The 19,046-nt window shown below is 40.8% G+C and overlaps 1 protein-coding gene and 1 long non-coding RNA gene across 5 annotated transcripts in view; one reads left to right on the forward strand and one right to left on the reverse strand.

The window, feature by feature from the left end:
- Nucleotides 1-19,046, reverse strand: part of GPRIN3 (GPRIN family member 3) — a 75,940-nt gene that overhangs the window by 6,574 nt on the left and 50,320 nt on the right. The gene's annotated exons all lie outside the window — the stretch shown is intronic.
- LOC135579366 (uncharacterized) lies at nt 2,497-5,401 on the forward strand. The gene is made up of 3 exons (XR_010472305.1): nt 2,497-2,697; nt 4,156-4,204; nt 5,253-5,401. It is a non-coding gene; the product is annotated as an uncharacterized LOC135579366 (long non-coding RNA).

Consider the following 19,046-nt stretch of genomic DNA (forward strand, 5'->3'; position numbering starts at 1 on the left):
GAAAATACTGTGACTTATTATTTATTCATTAAGCTTTAAATTTTTCAGATATTAACAATTTATTATTTTTACACTGTCACTTTAGGCTCTGTCCAACCACAGATATGCAGTCTGATGGGTTAAGCCAGGCCTGGGAATCTGTGATCCTGACCCTGAAGTATCTCAAGCCATCTGTGACAGCAGCCCTGCATCACCCCAAAATGGCTTTGCAGCAAGGCTAATGATTGCAAAGCCTCAGTTCATGTAAACTAGACTGCAAATCTGTGGAAGTTTGTGACCGCATTTTGTGCTCACTTTAAAGCCAGACAACGTAGCCCTGAAGGAAAGGAACAGATGGCTTTGGGCATCTGTTTGTCTAAATTCTGTTACTCTCTTCTTTTCTTTTCCAAATATAGATGCAAACTAAACCAGTATATACAATTGGGCAGGTCATATTTCTTTCCCGAGTTTATTTAAGAACAACGGAACAAACGATGGAACAAAACCAACCCCCATTTTTAGGATGAGACGTACTACTCAGCAAACAGTTTTAGAAGAAGAGAAGGCAAAGCAAAGCTGTTTCACTCTTCACTATACAAGAACTGGGAAGGGCAATCTGTGCGCCAGAGCACTGTCTTTAACTCATACCCACTCAATGGCGGGATGATTCCTAATTTTTCAGTTAAGTGAATTAGTTCTGATCTGAACCCCCACATGAATCTTCCTCAACTGTTTAATGGCTCTTCCCCAGAATCACTAGAAATACATATTTAAGTAACTGCTGCTTGTGCTAATTAAAAGTGATTCTGATACTGAGCCTTCAACATATAATGTTGATGGAGAAAATTCAGCCCCCCCCAAAATCACGTGGACCCTCTGGTGGGAGGCAACAGAGCATAACCCAGACATTTTCCTCGACCCTTGCACGTGGGTTGGGGACTGGGTCATTCTGCTGCCTGGGACAACTCTGAAAATGAGTTAGTTAATGAGAAAAAGGTTTTTATAAAGATTTCATTGTTGAAGTCATGGGAGCTGTTTTCTTGTTAGCTCTTCACTAAGCCTGCTAATGATAGGAGCCAAAGGCACTGTAGTAGTCTAAATAAATGCAGCAATTTCTGACAATGTTGTTTCTTAAGAATTAACAGCAATCAGCATGAAATGTAAGTCTTACACAAGAGAAAAGCAAACAAACTCAACTAATTACAGAATTGAAAGGGCATTTTTATTATTTGAGTCTTATTTATGATTATTGTCTAATTTTTATTGTTGAAGTCCTATTACATAGGAGTGAAGAACAGCACTGGGACCTGTGGGCAACACTATTCAAACTGCCCAGGCAGCAAGGATTGAAAACAAAAAACACTGATTGAGGGCAAACATCCAGAAGAAACAGGAATACAAAACTTGGTAGCAGGCCAAAAACCGTGTCAAACCAAATCAAGATCATTGATGAATTTTTCAAGTGTTCTATGTCTGACCTGGAGCAATCATCCAAAATTTTCTTTTATCAGGAGGTGAAATTAATAACTCCACATCAATTTTTAGTAATAAGATATTTTCTACACCAACACAGTTCTCCTTTACCTGCTTCTTTCATACCAAACTAGTCTGCCTGACTGTCAATCTTATCTCAACATAGAATTTTTCTGGACCTTTTGCAACAAGAATTTTCTAACTTTGACGAAGACTACATTTGGCTTACATGGTCTGGGAAAGTCGCTGCATGGGCAGCAGACCTTCCTGGGCTCTTGTCACTGAGTAGGTCTTTGTGTGCCAAAAAACCCCAAAACCCAAACCTCAAGAAGTTTCTAGGCAACTCAGTGCTGACAATGTAAATAAACTATTTTTTTTTCAGTAACACCCAACCCCCAGTAAAATAACACTACAAACTTCCCTCTTGCTGCTTATGAGAATCTCAACAAAACCAGGAAGTCTGCACATTTAACAAAACAAAACAAGAAATTTCCAGGAAATTCCAGCAGAAGGTTCTGTCTCCCATTCCCTCTTAAAATATCTGAGAATCTGCAAAACTATAAATAAGACTGCCAGCATCTCCACCTACTCTCAATTTTAAAAAGCATTTAAAAACAAATAATGAAAAATCGTTAAAAAGCAGCTCCCAAACCAATCAAGCACCCCATATCAATTCTGGATTCTTATCTGCTTTCCATTCCTTGAGCCCTCTCCTTATCCTTGTCTCTACAAATGGAAGAACTAATTATTTGTTCTTAACAGTTCTAATCTCATTATGTGATCCCTTGGCTCAACATGATAATCATCAGACAACTACATGGGTTAAGGACACAGACAAACACCTGCTCAAGTAGCAATTCAGCCTCACCTCTCCTGATCCAAGGAAAAGACAATGGCATGCTCTAACTCATACTACACCACTGACTATATAGAACATTAAGCACATTTATTTAAATTTTAAACACACACGTGCATTTGCATCCTTCTCATTCTGCACCCAGTGTTCTGCGTGTGTGTGTTTTCCCCCCCCGCCCCCCCCAGCTCATTAAGTTGTTTCTCTCTGTAAATGCTGTGACTTCCTCTTTTTAGTGTCAAAGGGTGTTTGTTATTGTTTGTTTGTGAAAAATTTGATTCATGGGTTATTTTCTCCTAATCATCTGTGGCACAGAAGGCTGACACTACAAATGAAGGACAGCACAAACCAAGGACATATTCACCAAAATACAAAAGAGGTTGCCTGAAGAGGTAAGGTACAAGATACACAGCTTCCATCTGTTGGTGTGCTTTGGGACGCTGATAGGAGACAGACTCTTATGCTACAACCATGTAGCAAGAGGCAACAGGGGCTGCCCACAGGCACCTTGCATACATGTGATTCCCCCAAAAGATGGGGATGGCATTTCAAGAAGAAGGTGCACAAAGTCCCACTTCCACTCCAACACCTGGGGACAGCACATTATTACCAGCCACAGCTGCAAACACCACAGGGACCCGTGCCAGGGACAGATGGGGAGGTGGATGGAAGAAGCAGTAAGTTCAACACCACGAGGCTGCAGCAGCCTCTGTGCAGGTGTTATGCAAAGTGCGTGACTGTATGCAGTGGTTTGATTTTGACTGTCCTCTGCTGATTCACTTTATCAGAACTGAGTTATGGGTTATAAGTCCAAAGGGAAAAACACAGGGTTAAGCACTTAAGAAAAATGTCAGGCTCTGCTTGTCCTTGCTTTGTAATGGCAATAGATGGAGGAAAATCTGGTGAAAAGTCAAGGGTAAGATGCAGTGCCATTTTATGGGTGCACCATGGTTTTGCAAAACTCTTTCAGGTTTCCAGTAGGAAAATAGAGTTGATCTGTGCTCGAACACTTTTTAAAGAAGGGAATACCAATATTTAAAAGCAGTAGAAAGTATAGTCTCAAGAAGATTGCTAGAAATCAACACTTGGAAAGGAGATTGAAAATCCTGATTAAGAATTTGTGGCATCATCTGTTGCCCTTGAAGATATGAGCTTTCAAGCTCACGTCCTTTCCAAGGATTAAAAGCCTTTACCATGGGAAGCCAAGATCCTCACATAATTGCAGCCTCTAGGACCTCCTGAAGGAGCTCCACGCATGGTCAGAGCGGGGTGTTACAGGGAGGAACCACAGGAAGGCTGGGTGGCAGCCTAAACCCTGCTTCTGCATGCACCACCTCCACACCCTTCTCCCCACACCATCCCCTGCTCTGCCCCATGTCCCCGTCCAGCTCCTCTACTTTCCCCCTCAGTTTGTGCTCTGCCGTGCTCCCAAGTATTGCCTCCAACAGCAGAGAGGGGTCTCGGGCTGCAGCATGGGACTACAGACAGACTCTGTCTTTGTACGGCTGCTCCCAGGGTTGCAGCGCCCTGTAAAAAGGCTTTCTTCAGCAAGGCATTTAAGTATGCGAAAGTCCTTGCTGAACATCAGGCTTGCTGCAGAACACCACCAAGAGCCTGGCAGTCTTTCTTCTCCAAGGTGAAAAGGAAGGATAAATGGTTTTATGAAAACAGCCAAATCAAACAACAACTACAGCAACTGGCAGCCAGCTATAACAGTTGCATAAGCTACAGTGACATCCTACCTCATATCCCTGTCCACCCTAGAGGGGATGTGACATGTAGACAAAACCCACAGGGACATGTATTTGTGGGTTTTGTTTGTTTGTTTTTAATTTATTTTTTTATTTCAGTATATGAAATTGGAAGCAACTTCTAAGGAAATGCAGCCTGACTTCAAGGGTAAGCCACATTTCAGGAGGAACATCCGTGTATGTGCTTCTGACATGTGCACATGAGAGGAAACCAGCAACCTGCTGTCCACATCAGGCAGGTGACTCTGTTTCACAGAGATTACTGCCATGCTATTTTTCTTCAGCTTATTATTGAGTAAAAACAAGAAGGTGAGGGATGTGAACAGGGGGGTGGTATGGACCTTTCAAACACTGCTTTCATGTTTGATGTTGAAAGCAACATAACTGTCCATCAACCAAATGGGAAATTCATTCTTTATCTATCCTGCTATGTTTTTCTGTCTGACAAAAGTGTAGTGAAATCTAACCCCTCATTAATGCATTTCATGCAACTGAATGTATTTGAATGTCAACAGCTGGCAAACAAAAGCCCTGTTTTTTGAGGGAGCAGCTTAACAATGGCCAACAATAAATACCTTTTTCCTACACAGCAATGCCCATATGATTTCATTATAAAGCAGAGGGATCATATTTAGAGGTGAAAGGATAACGCTGGCTCAATGGCCATGGAATTCTTGTTTTCTCTGCTAAGACTCCCAGTCAACTAACAGCAACCAGAATGGTGAGGTTTATGTGGACATTCATCCGTTGGAAGCTGGACCAAGACCAAAACCACATTTTGTGTGGTCAGAAAAACAGAACTACTGCTGAGTAGCTGTGTCTTGGAACGGGTGGCTCTATGGGACAAAGGATGTTATCTACTTCTAACATGCTTGCAGATCCTCAAAAGCATATTTCCTGCACTGAATGCAAACACTCAATACGATTGAAGCAACCCCAGTAGCAGTCGTAGCATCCTAGTTAATTGGGCATGATTTGCTGCTGAGGAACCATGTTATTGGTGCCCGATAAGAGAGGAATATCTTTTGCATAAGGTAAAAACCAACTATGATTTTAAACTCTCATGCACCATCTTAAAAATGTTCTTCTCATGTATCACATTAATCTAGTGAAGACACTAGGCTCAATATTAGAGAAGGCAATAGTTTTATACATAACAGGCACCTGGCAAAAGACATATCCATTCTCATTTACAGGTGTTATCCTAACAGAAAACAACTACTCCAAATGGCATGTAATTAGAGAAGAAGGATGCAGTACCTAACCAGTCATTACTGTAGCATAAATTTGCCATAGCGTGTGATTAATCTAAGAAAGGCACGATGATGATCTCACCACGTCTGCTCTTGCCCCCTGGCTATCAGAAACACAACTGATGTGAATAAAGAGGCTGGCAACTGAAACAGCTATCACAGCGGCTCTTTTTTTAAAGAAAAAAACAGTTAAAAATATATTGCCTTCTTCCTGCTGCCACCTCAGCAGTTGCTTCCTGTTCCTTCACACTCTCACTTTGCTCTGCTGCTATCTGTCATTGACAATAAGACCAGTAAAAAGAACAAAATAATCTCCTTAGTAAACCGCCTCCTGCTAAACACCTTCTCAAAAAAACACAAGAGGAAGCGCTGTGTGCTGGGCCACTTTTTGTCTGATGTATTGAGGCTCTGCAGGAAACCAAATGGCTGCAGGTTGGAAGCCTTCAGTGTTGAGATAAAATCGGAGCAATTCAATGGTGTCTTTACAACTCTGGTAAATGCTCTTTTGAGGGCAATGACTCAAATCTGTACATCCAGTGAAGGACTCTGGCCTGCTCACCCCAAGTCACACGAGCTTACAATATGACTTTGGTGGGACTGTTACATGAAAAGCTGTAATCTCAGTCTCAGACTCTTCTTTTTCTTTACTTGAGGCTATACACTTTATTTTTTTAAATGCTGACCCTAATGGAATTGGACCAAACCAGGGACCAGCACCTCATTTGTTATTTTTTTTTTAACTGATGTGGAGTACTGCATGGGGAGGCAGGAGGTGCTAACCAACTAGGAACAGGATGACACATCCCAAATGGTACCTTGCAAAGCCAGGAAAAATGACAGTTGTTACTTACTGCAGATAGTCAGTGACACTATCATGCTTTCTATCCAGAGACGATGGACAGCCTAACCACATACACAGCACTGCAGCTGTGTGAGGGCTTCCAGCCACTCGCCGCTAATGAAGCCAAGTGCTAGATAGGAACATATTTGTAAAATATTACACCTGTAAACCACACCGTTTCTTCTTCAATCTCCACCCAGAGCTGACAGATCATTGAAAGACATATCTGCGAAACCCCCCAGATGACAGCAACTGCCAATGCTGCGTATTTGATCAGGTAAAACTGAGAGAAACTTATTACTTCTCTGGCTCTTGGCTTGAGAAAACGAGGTATTGGCATAGATAACATTTCAGCATTGGTAAAAATCAACCCCCAAACCTCACCTAACTTTGAGTTCTGAAATTCCCTCTATAACCAGAGAGCTCTTCAGGACAAAGAGAAGCTCCTTAAGTCCTCTCCATCCATCACACAGATGTGCTTGAACAAAGCAAGTGCAGTGCTTTCCCTTGGTGAAGAAGCCACCTCACCAAGTCACTCTCTCAACACCTCCGCCTTCTTGCAGCAAAGAAAAACACCAACAGCTGTGCTGTACAACAGCATATTTTGGGAACAACTTGTTATTTGCAGTCTATCCCACAGGTGTCTGATGGTAATAGCTTTTCAGCCCAGGGGTGTAAAAATCTCTCACGCTAACAATCACAGGAACCATCGTCTCTTCCATTAGTATTATCTCCTAACAATGGCTTATTTAAAGCACGTAATTTTATCCTTAGATTCAATATGCTTCCATCCTTCCAGCCCCAACAACTGCCTGCAGCTTTTTATATGATGGTTTAAATGTGGATTTTCATAGGCTTAAGAACAATTACATTCTTGGCTTCCAAATTCTTAAAAATCACAGTGCTTATAAGACAAATCCTTAATAGTGCCTGAGACTTGGGAAGCCCTATCTATGTCTAGAGCAAACTAAAACCAGAAATACTTTCTCAAGATGGCAAATATTTATGAGACAGTAATGTAAAATCTGGAAATCAGTTTAATTAAATGTGCTGGAAACGGAGACGCAGCATGTCTTATTTTGTAAACCCTTTCAAAGCTAATAATAATATCGGGAGTCAATTAATGAATTCATCATAAGTCAAAATTTTGCCTGTGGTGATATGCTCACAGCTGTATCCATACCCTGAACCTCTGCCTTACCAATACAAAAAGTGTGGTATGTACCCTGGGCTTCTGCAAGGCCATGAGGGCTTACACCATCTAATGTGACCTTCTCACTCCTGTTGAGGGCTGGGATCTTCCAGAGCTAGGGTTCCAAGATTATACTGAGCCTAACACTGGGCATACCTCTTCTCCTCATTTCTTCTGCATTTAAGCCAGGGATATTTACATTTCCATTTATCAGGTGACTGAAACAGCTCACACTGTGAGGGAGGCACTGGTAAAAAAACATTAAATTTTACTTGAATCACTGTCCCTCAGGATGATTGCCAAATTGGTTAATTAATATAATTATCATTAATTAAAACGGCAGCTCAAACAAGATATATCACATCTGGGTTTAATAAAGTCTAAGGTTTACTGAAACTAGCTGCCTCAAGCACCTGGCCAAACCCAAACCTGACAGCCCCAGGGGCAGCATGACCAGCACTCACCGTGTCGTCTATCCCGTCAGCTCACCTTTGTGTATGGTGGAGCTACAAGCTTCTCAAGCTACACAAAGCTGCTTCATGGTAGGAGAGCAAAACATGTCCCCAGGCATAAAAACAACAGCACCAAAACAAACAAAACCCCCACAAAACCCAACAGCAACAAAAAACAACAAAGAAACAAAAAAACTCCCACAAAAACAAATGAGAGAGAGATGTGGCAGCCACAAGCAATGACAGGGTTTATCACCTAATGCCCAGCCCCTCAGCTCAGGCTGTGTTCTGTTTTATTCCTCTTCAGAGCAGTTCTAGCTGCCCTTGCTCAAGCTGCCAGCATGTTTAACCTGCAAATCGTAGAAGTGAGCTGAGGTCAGGCTGTACCTTGCTGGAGCAGAGCTGTGAGCAAGTGGGGCTGCACGATGGCTTTGTCCTTGTGTCAAAGTCAGACAGAGTAGAAGCTGGCAGGCCGTGAAAAATGATCATTCACAGCTTAGGACTTAATTACTGGACTTGCACTGAACATAGATGCCTCATGCATAGAGGCATACTTGAAGGAGTGAGAGAACACATGGCACCCTTAGAGCCAGGATGAAAATTCAGACAAGATGGTTTATTTCCACATAGGACCTTCGTGAAGATAAGTGCTAGGTACTTCAACCAGTCATCTGACAGCTGCAGACGCACAGTAGGCTTCCTACCACAACATATTTTTATTGGCATCCTATTTATGGATACAATTTTCATTACCACAAGCTATGCATACATATGTGACTGCAGACAGACAGACATATATATATATATATGATGTTATATATGCTAATGTAAAGACAGGCATCCAGCCTAATCTAGGTGACTAAAGCTAGGCACTTAAATCAAAGAAGTCTGGTTCTCAAAAGTGCTGAATAATCAGAAATACCAGCAAAGCCAGTGGGAGCTAAAAGTTGCTCAATATTTTTGAAAATACAGTTCCTTTTGTTCCTCTTCTTAACCAAGAAATGCCAGAAGGCCGTAACATATTCTGTCATTTTGCTGGATGCTACATGTGAGCATAGAGATACCAAACATTCACAGCTGAAGCAGGCAAGATACAGAGCAGACATAGGAACCAGTATTTTTCTGCCTCTTCTTCAGAAGCTAGTACAGCTGAAGATCACAGAGAAAATTGTGTCACAGACACAGTCTCATGCCAGTGATTTAACTACAGAACCCTTCTCCTACATGCCATCTCCTGCAAAAAACTCTTTGCAATAATGAGGAACCTTCAGAGACCTACCTTTGAAACACCACCAGAAAATATTAAAAGGGGTGTCCTCTCACTGGCTTACTGATATACAGCAAGTCCTGAATCTATAAAGAGGCAAAGCAGACTGGTACCTGTGTTAAAGCACAAGTTAGAAAACCAAACAAGCATACAGAATATGCTGCTGCCAGCATTTCTGAAGAAAAAAAAATATCAAAACCACAAAATCCCAAAACCACTACCTTAAAGCTGAACAAGCAAAGAATGTCACTGATCTAGGAAGGCCATCCACCCAAGAAAAGTCCTTGCAAACCACTGCAGATCTGTAAGCGTTGACACAAACAGGTAAGCACTTTTGAAAATGGCTCTGTTAATGCTCTTGCTCTTCTGAAAGTTCGGGCAAGACATAGGACTGGATGGGCTACGAACATTTGACAACACATAGGAGGACATCCAGTGTGAACAGGGCAGCAGGCAATGAGATATTGAGCAAGCAACTCCACTCAACTGTTTTTTGTTTTTTTTCTTCTTACAGGTGAGCTGCTTCTTTTGCACAGAGCATGGCAATTTGTTCTGAATGACCCTTCCTATAAACAAGCCTGTGTACTTGAGCAAAGGGACCTAGAGCAGATCACAAATGAATGGAAGAAGGATGTGGGCAGAGAGGCAGATTGCATCAAAAGATCAAGCAAGTCCAAGCTATAGAGCTAGGAAACTGAAAGCACTTTATCAGGTGTTCCTTGTATAACCATATTATAAAAAACTCAGGCCCCACTTCAAGAGACTTGTCTGTCACTAAGGGCGGAGCCTGAACCTTCCCCTCCATCTCTGCTCAGCTGCTGGTCAGCACAGTCCAGGTTAGCTCTGCTATAGCTTGGTCCTCACTACCGCAGCTCTGTTTGCTCTGCTCCCTCATCTATTTATTAACAACTCTAAACACCAGGCATGGGCAGCCACAGGAAAACTGTTGCATTTGTTCTACTCCAAGTCAACAGGAGAAAAACATTTTTGCAAATGCAGACTGCCATAGGAGGTGGCTCAAGAGAGACAGATGTTTGGTTAGCACTGCAGATGGGCTGGATGATCCTCCATCACCACTTCAAAACTCCCACCCTTTTCCTTTCCTAGGAGGACAGAAAACATGCTCTTTTCCCCTAACGTGTGGGGGCTTTGCCCTTTATTTTAAGGGAAAAGCTGCAATTAGTGGCAATTCATTAACCCCCTGATCTTCTTTCTGGGAAGCAACTAGGTCAAGTTGCTCAGCCGTTGCAGCTCAAGGTTAGTGTGCCTCAGTCCTAAGTTTCTCCCACAAAACTGGAGAATGAGGGTAAATGCTGATCCTGGGAACACTGGTCTTCTCACACATGGACTCAATGACTTTATCCTATTTATGAGGCTGACCTGTCTCTACACCTGCTGAGTGAATTCTGGCTGGGTAAGAAAGCATAAGAAGCTAAGGGGCAAAGGGGAAAGCTGGTCTTTAAAATAAAATAAAATAAAAAAAACAGTAACAAAAAAATAATAAAAGAATAAAGAAAAAAAAGGACATGCAGGAGAAAGTAAGTTGGTTGGTCTATGTGATACAGAAATTTGTTGGCCCTCTGCCTCCTGGAACTAGGCTTGAATGCTCTTCCAGCACTGATTTCCCATCTGTCTCCGTGCTCCTTGCCAGACCATTTCACAGCTTCATATAGCTCAAGGCCAGGAAGTTGTGCACAAATGGATGTCTTAAAATCATGTTTTGCACCACAGTATATCATCTTTTCGAAAGACAGCTTTGCCACTAAGTATTTGTGATGGTGACTATGTTCATACCTCTTGCTATCTCACATTGCATGCTCAGCTTGAACATCGTAAGCATCACTCTGCCTTTCTAAGCCTCTGATGAGTATTTTTTCCATTTTCTTTTTTTTTTTTGTAGTCTCTTATGTCTCTGTCTTTCAATGGGTGACTAAGAGCAAACACTGTTCAAAAAAACTGTTCTCTGACTATACAGAAAGCATTTTTTTGTGAATAGGGACATAAGAAGCAAAAAAAGGAAAGTAAATAGACTTAATTAAAAAATGCATATGTGCAGAAGGCAAATGCGCATTTTCCCGAATACTGCCCTCTTTTCAATCACAAACAGGAAATCCTCTCTCAAGAAAGACAGAATTAGTCATTAAGTGTATATGACTGATGAACTGCTTCAACTGTCAGCAGTGAAGAATTTCAAATCAAGACTAGGTGACTACAGGAAATTTATCAGTTAAGTTCTGGTCATGGAGCTCAGCTCAGGAGCTTATGGGTGGAATTCCACATACGGCACACAAAGGCAGACTTTGAGAGGAGGAAGGATAGATGAAAGAATATTGCATTAATTCAAAAAGTAATCTATATTTTCATGCATATTTCTTCGAAATGCTCTCAAAAACTAAGTTAACGGTTCCACACCAAGACAAATTTAACTGTGTCTTTAAATCCACCATGCAAAAGCTTAGTGAGAGCCACCATATGGTCTATTAGAAAATAGGAACTTTTACGCTCAGATTTCCATTCAAGATATAAGGAGAAGTTGAATCATTAACCACTCAAAAAAAAGGTTCAAAGAAGCATCAGGAAGACTGCATTAAAGTGATCATAAACCCCCTTTCTGCAATCAGACACAGAACTGAGAAGGTCATGACAAGACCTATTCAGCATCTTTTTCTTTGCAAACTTTCTACCACTCTGGTCTTTCTTAAATGGAATGATATTGCAACAAACCATTGCATAGAAAACTCTGGGCTTGAAATCCTTCTGCACAGTGCACCGCATCTATGCAAAGCACATTGGAGACAGGTTCTGGACTTGCAGAAGCCACTGGTAAAACTTAACTCTTGGGAGTTCATTAGCATCACTATCTGCTGTTTAGGGTGGCGCCATTGCTGTGTACAAGCCAGGAGTATTTCAGGACCATCACTAAAGACTGTGACAGACTAGGACTACAAAGGTCATGCTACTGGCTGGATTAAGTACCATGGCTCAATATTCTGTCCATTGATCTCTACTTCATCTGCCCTAAATTCATTCTGAATCAGCTGCCTAAGATTGGATGGCTGAAAGGATGATGTCATTTGGATTGATGTCAGAATGGCAACTATGGTGTTTGGAGTAATTTCCTATCAATTTATTACTTCTGGTTGGATACCTCTGGCAGGTCCATTTGATGGGGTTGCATCACAGGAATTACAGCCTTTAATTGCAGGGTCAAATTTCATCCTTCTAAAATTAAGTTTTTTCTTCTGAGCAGCATATTAGCTACTGGCATCAATGTGATTTAACAATAACAGGTGTGGCTTTGATTGCCAACTAGTTGAACTCATGTTGTGGCTAAAGACTAATTTGATTGCTGAAGTTAGATGATAAATCACATGAAAAAGAAGAAAGGTTTCAATGGGCAAAAGATGAGACAAACTGAGGCTGAGTAGGTGGGATTCATTAGTCACCAGAAGGCAGGCTCTGCTACTGGAGAAGCAACACCACATGGGTTGTCTTGGAGCATCTGTGCAGATGGAACTGATGAGTAACAGCAAATAACACTCATTACACAGCTCACTATTTTGGATCATAGTATTAGAAATGCAATGTAATTGAAGCATACTTTCTTGGTGGATACTTAACAAAACTATTACTAGCTTTGTCTTCCTTTTACTCTATTTTCTTCTCCCAAGACTTTTGAGGAGCAGCTCAAACAGATGTTGTGTGGGCTCTCTCCCTGTCATCTGCATGTTTGGGTTGGCTGCTGATAGGAACATCTGCTCACATTCCTGCAAGCATGTTGATTTGGATGTAACATATACAAATAGCCTGCATTCAGGAACCTAGCTGAAAAAAACCCCATGTGCCATATTGCTAATAGATTCAGTCCACTCATCTTCTCGTTAGGCAGCATGTGTGAGCCTGCTTATTGTCCATCTCTTTGGCAAGCCTCCTACCACCTTCCTGCCTCCTGCAGAATGGAAAATTGTAATTCTAAAATAGGTCATTTTATTATAAAAATACATTTTCCAAGCAATATTCCCCTGAGGTCCTTCATGTTAAGAGCATCTTTAGAACTGGATAAATACTGTTCTGCCATTTCCCAATATCAACTGCACGTGTTTCTGCAATAATGGCCAAGCATGGTCCAGCTGGAAGCAACTCTCAAAGTAAAACATTTAATACAAGAGTATTTCTGAGGGAAGGCCTTATGATAGGATATTATCTTCTTGTATTGCACTGTGGATGGTATAAAGTGACGCCATGACTTGAGGTTTGACCTGTCCCCTTTAAGTTGAGGTGTACACTGAACCCAGCCAGGAGGTTAAGACCCCTCTCCCTCACCGAAGGAAAGACCATCTCTCTGATAGTTTCTATGCCTGCTATATATAGGAGGAAACTGTTTGTCCCTTCCATTTCTTAGGCATCGAGCTAATCACGACTTAAACAATCAATAAAGGCTGGATTAATTCTTAAGTGACAAAAGCAAAAGCAGCTAAATTAATGAAGTTAATCCTTCTGGAATACCCATTTGTTAAAATTTTTCCCTGCATATCCTGATGGGGCTTGCTTGACTTCTCAGGAAATGAATGAACAGCTTTTACTCCTCAGTCACAGTCTGCAGTGCACCCTCATGCACTTCTAGCATCATCAGCACATGGCCAAAACTACAAGCCCTATGTTCTCAGGTATGATATAAACAGCACAAATTCTGTGCAGTCCTGACCTGAAGTCACCACATGCAGGTGTGGGTCTTCCAAGTCTATTCAGCCCCTGGCTAAGGTAGGTGAAAGCACATTTGCAATTAGCAGTGCTCATGCTTATGGCATAAACAGGTTTATTTGAAGGACTGAACAGCAGACGGGCTCAAAAGCCTCTTCACTTTATTCTGCCCTACCACAGACTGGGGTGACCCTTCACTTACCCTTTCTGTGAAAATGCCTTTCAATCTGCAACTAAAAATTGTCACATGTTATCGTGGTTGCATTTGCAACTGGGATACCTGTCCTTACAGACTGGATGAAAACTGGTACGTCAGTTTTCAGAGTGCTGAAACAGGACATCTTGTAAGGCTACTGCTTAGCTTGAGCAGAAATCTGGGTTCTAATAAACTATAGGCAGACCTTCATAGACCATTCACTGGCTTTTAACAGATAGTCCCTAACTATTAACCTCAAGGGGAGGATTAACATTTTCTTTTAATGAATATGGAGATGCTGTGGCGTGCTGCAATGTTATAAAACTTTAAGCGCTTGTGAAATACCAGCCTTTCAGAGTGGAATAATTCTGTCATCTTGTTTCCATACAGCTCTTCTCAGAGTACCATCTTCCTGCCAAATATTTTATCACATTACTTCTACCCCTTCCTCCACCCCCCAGTATGCTTATTGTATTTTATAATTTTCCTAATGACTCATCTCTAAAGCTAAGTCTTTCAACTGTGCGAAGTTTTTTTGTGAAACTGATGCTTCAGGGAAAAGAGAGTGACATTAACGATAGTGACCCTCTAGTTTGTTAAATAGTAAGGGCTGATTATCCTTCAGCCTTTTCTAGCCTAAGGGCTAGATAACTCCCCAGCAGCCAGACTGCTTCTAGGAGACCAGAGCTGGGAAGACTTATAGGGCTTTTACACCTTTCTGGTTTCTGAAGTTCGGACTTGGTGATGTCTACTTCATTCCTTGGTGCCCAGAGGACGCCCTAAAATCTGCTTGGAACTGTAGCTCCAGTAGTCTAAGAAAATGGAGACTTGCTAAAATGCAAATGCCCTGTCCACATAATCTTTGTGAGCAGATTTTCTGCCTAGTCCATTCCACTGACTTTCCAGATTTACTCTCCTGTTCGATCCTGCTTTTGGCATTTCTCCCTGGTCACATGGAGCCCTGTAGAAGGGGAGGACCATTCCCTGAGCACTTGGCAGACACACTACTCGTGGAACTAAGATCACACCCAAGGTAAAGCACCAGTCCTTGGACTTCAACGTGTTTTGCAGTTTCTTTACTAAGGCAAAATGGCTGCCCAAGAGTAGAAAATCACTTTCAGTCAGTCTGGCTGTAGGTTACAGGACTCTGCTCACCCCTGAGCTGACAGAAAAAAACACGCTCTGGCTCTACCCTCTACCAACAGGAACACTTGCCTCTTCCCAGAACTGTGTAAAATCAAATTAGTAACCAGTCTACTGTTTGTTTCCTTTATTGTTCTACCCAGCAAAGGACAAATCCATCCATCTGAAATCTATGCCTGACCACATGATATTTTTATTTGTTGTGTACACAAATGTTAATGAATTGACTCCTCTTTACACAAATTTAAGGTAACATCAGAGGCTTTGTTATCTCACATTGGAAATTCCTGTCGTTGTCATAATAACACCTTGACTGATTTTCTCAGATTTCTTGTGACTTTTCCTTGGAGCAGCATCTCTAGTCTTGCATGTAAAAAGGGGGCCCTGGAGCCACTAGAAAATTCCTGAATTAAATCTTGACTGACTTCACTGCCATCAATTGAGAAAAGCCATTGCTTTTTATAGTATCCTTTTAAGATTAGTCATAATGTAGCACAATGTTCATGTCTTTTTGTGTTCTTGTTGTATTTTTGCATGCAGAGCAATAAAAATAATTGCACAGCACTCTGTTTCATTTTGCTTTTTTATTTATTTTTTTTTTTTTACTTGCCTTTTAAAAACAGAGCTTTTGGGTTATTTGCACATAAGCATCACTGGGAAAAAAAAATTCACCACTAGAATGCAATCTCGGATCCCGATCACTGTAATCAATATTTGTCCAACTTTTTCCAAAAGAAAAAACAAAAACAAAAAACAACCAACCACATATGCATACATATACATATAGCAAACCATCCTGTTTTTTGGGACAAATCAGCAACTAGTAATAATTGCATGATTGTAAAGAGCTGACAATATTAATTATAATCACTGAGCTACAGCACAATCTCAAGAAACAGGTGTCACAAAGAATTCAAGGATACACTGATTACTTTTTAAGATTATTTCAAACACCTGGTCCTTTTAGCAGAAAAAAAAAAAAAAAAGGTCAGACAAAAGGGCAAATAATAAGACCTGCCAAAGCTGAATGTTCAACCACCACTTTCTGCCTATGATATTTGTATTGTTTTTTTCAGACAATAAGAATACATTACTTCTGATTGCAGGCTCTTTTCAAGCATGCTTTTGTACAATAGTTGCCTCAGTCCTCGTATGTGCTCCATTTGAACAAACACCTAGTTGTAGCTTACTGAACTACTGAGGTAGCTTTGTTAGCTTTTGCCAGGCTTTGCTAGACTACCCTTCAGAGAACATCGCCCTTGCCCCATTTGTGTGTGTGCATTAATGTATAGGCACACAAATAAGAGTATCTATATCATTACTATGTAACTACAGTCAATACACAGACAATGTGAATTAAACTTAGCAATGCTGCCACTTCCTGGACCTGAAGTTCATCAGACTGCAGAGAGGATTCCCATCTAGCAATGCGCTTCCTATCTTTTATCACATTTGAGTTTGCTTTCTTAGTAGTGACTGTGAAGATTGCCTGAGACGGAGGACAAGAAATAGCTCAGGATACATTCTTCTTATGATCCCATTCTAAAAAAAAATTCTTTTCCACTCAGCAGAGTATTTTCATCTCCAAAGCTAGACAGTGATATAACCTAGCTTGGAAAGTGAACTGTTGTCATTTGCAAGTGATACAAGCTTTGAGTCTGAGCTTAGAGCTGGTCTCCACTATGTTAGATACTAATGGTATGCAGAGGTGCTAATAGTACAGATACTAATAGTTCAACAAAGGACTGGGGTGTGTGTTTATGTCTCCCTTGATTAACTCCTTCTTGTCCTTCTAGAAGAATCACTTTCAGAGGGAGGAAAGCAGGCAAGGAAGTGAGCAAACTCAACTGTTATTAGCACATTTTACTTATGTATAATAAACATAGTAAAATGAACAGTAAAAATAATGGGTGTTGCTAACAATTACAACCACAGGTATAATAGATACAGACTGTTGCTCCTGGATCACTCCAAAAATAACAGGATCTCCCTGGATGTCTGGCTGATATGAGCTGTGGTAGCAACTTCCTTACCTGCCCCTAGGTTTTGTAACACAGGATCATGGAGTTAGAGATGAGTGAAAAAAAGAAGAATTCAGTCTGTCCTCTGTGGACATGCCTTATTGTAGTATTTGTGACTGCTGGCATTCTTCCCTCCACTTAGATTATTTTCCCAAAATACGTGTCCACTGATAACAGAGAACAAATCGGGGTGCAAAATGGTACTAGGTTGTTTCCTAGTTGTTACTCCTTTGGTCTCCACTTTGCCCTTTGCCTTTCTCCCTCACACCCTGCATGGAGTTCCAAGTGTTGGTGTTGCATTTTTTCCATATTTACTCACACCTGCCCTTACAGATCTGCTGCCAATTTACAAAAGCAAATTCTTAGGCATGGACTCCAAGAAACAAATCACTCAACTCTAATAAGTAATTGATCATCTGCAATTAAAAATTAAATCACTGCAAGTCTTTGTTTCTATAACTGTTACTGAGTTCAAGGTCCAAGTATATAATAAAACAGATATATGTAGCCCTTTTCTACTTTTACTGTTTGCAAAAGTAAACCATACTCAGATAAATTCTCAAAGCTTTTCCTACTGGAAGGTAATTTAACTTTATTCAGAATATACACAGAACTTGTTTTCCCACAGTAAATGTTATCAATCTTTGCTTTGTTTTGACTCTCAAGAAGGCGGTGTTTACCTAAGTGATCCAATGTATAAGACCAAATATGACAGGAGTGTCAAACTCATTTTCACTGGGGCCCACATCAGCCTTGCAGTTGCTTTCAAAGGGCTGAATGTAATTTTAGGACTGTATAAATATACCCCTGAAATATGGAATCAGTTTAGACATCTTGTCACATAGTATCGACGCTTACATAACTGGGCACCAAAGTTGTATCCAAGGTTAATACTGAAACAATCCTGGACTACTTTTGTTACATTTCTAATATTCCTAAATAACATCAAAGTACTGACAATAATGGCAAAAATAATTTTGCACAATTAGAAACAGTTCATAACTCTGTAAGGCAGGTATAAAAGTTTTATCAGCTATGAAATCTTTACATGTTATTATCTAATTTCACCTGTTAATCCAGGCTTGCTCTTGGATCCACAAAGACAACAGATTCAGCCTTTATCCCATCTCTGCCTTTAGTATAGGTGTTATAAATTAAGAAACTATGTGTTGCTAGAAGCACAGTTATACAAGTTACAAAATTTTGCTCTGTCTGTAGCTGTAAGACTACGAGCAGCTTACTCCTACATTAGTGATGATTTCACAAACAAATCAGATGCAGAATGTTGTTCTTAATATAACCAGGTTCTCCTTAGCTTTGACTGCATCTGGTAGAGGGAGTTTATGCTGTTAAAAATAAAGTTGGCAGTAAGAGTTGTAGTACTCAAGACTGACAGATTTTACTACTGACAACATATTTTGCTAATGAAATCCACCTAACTCTAACCCAGCACTTGCTGAACAGTCTTCAGCTGACACTGTAAGTTTGAGACTTATAAGAATACTACCATCTGTCTGTCCTGACCTTGTCAGATTAATTAACAGCCACAGTTCATAAAGCTAGGCTGACCCAGGATGGTCATCGTGACTCAGGAATGGATATGTTTGGGACCAGTCACCCTATAGAAAGATATGAAGATATACATGCTCTTCTGATTGTAAAAGGAGTTAAAGATGCAACCTTGAGAAGGCAAAGCATAGGTTGAAAAAAAAAAAGAAAAAAAAAATCCGAGAAACTAACCCAGCTTGAGGGACAGAAGCTAAGTTTTAATTGATGGGGGAAGCTACCTCCCAGGTAGTAAAATTCCAAACTTTCATGTTGGCGGGATATACAATTATACGCATAATAAACAATTACTAAGATGCTGACACCAGCTATAGCAAATTCACCACAATTCTAGAGCTCATAGGGTCACTCTATTCAA

This window comes from Columba livia, chromosome 4 (genome assembly GCF_036013475.1).
Source record: "Columba livia isolate bColLiv1 breed racing homer chromosome 4, bColLiv1.pat.W.v2, whole genome shotgun sequence".
In the NCBI taxonomy this organism is placed as follows: Eukaryota; Metazoa; Chordata; class Aves; order Columbiformes; family Columbidae; genus Columba; species Columba livia.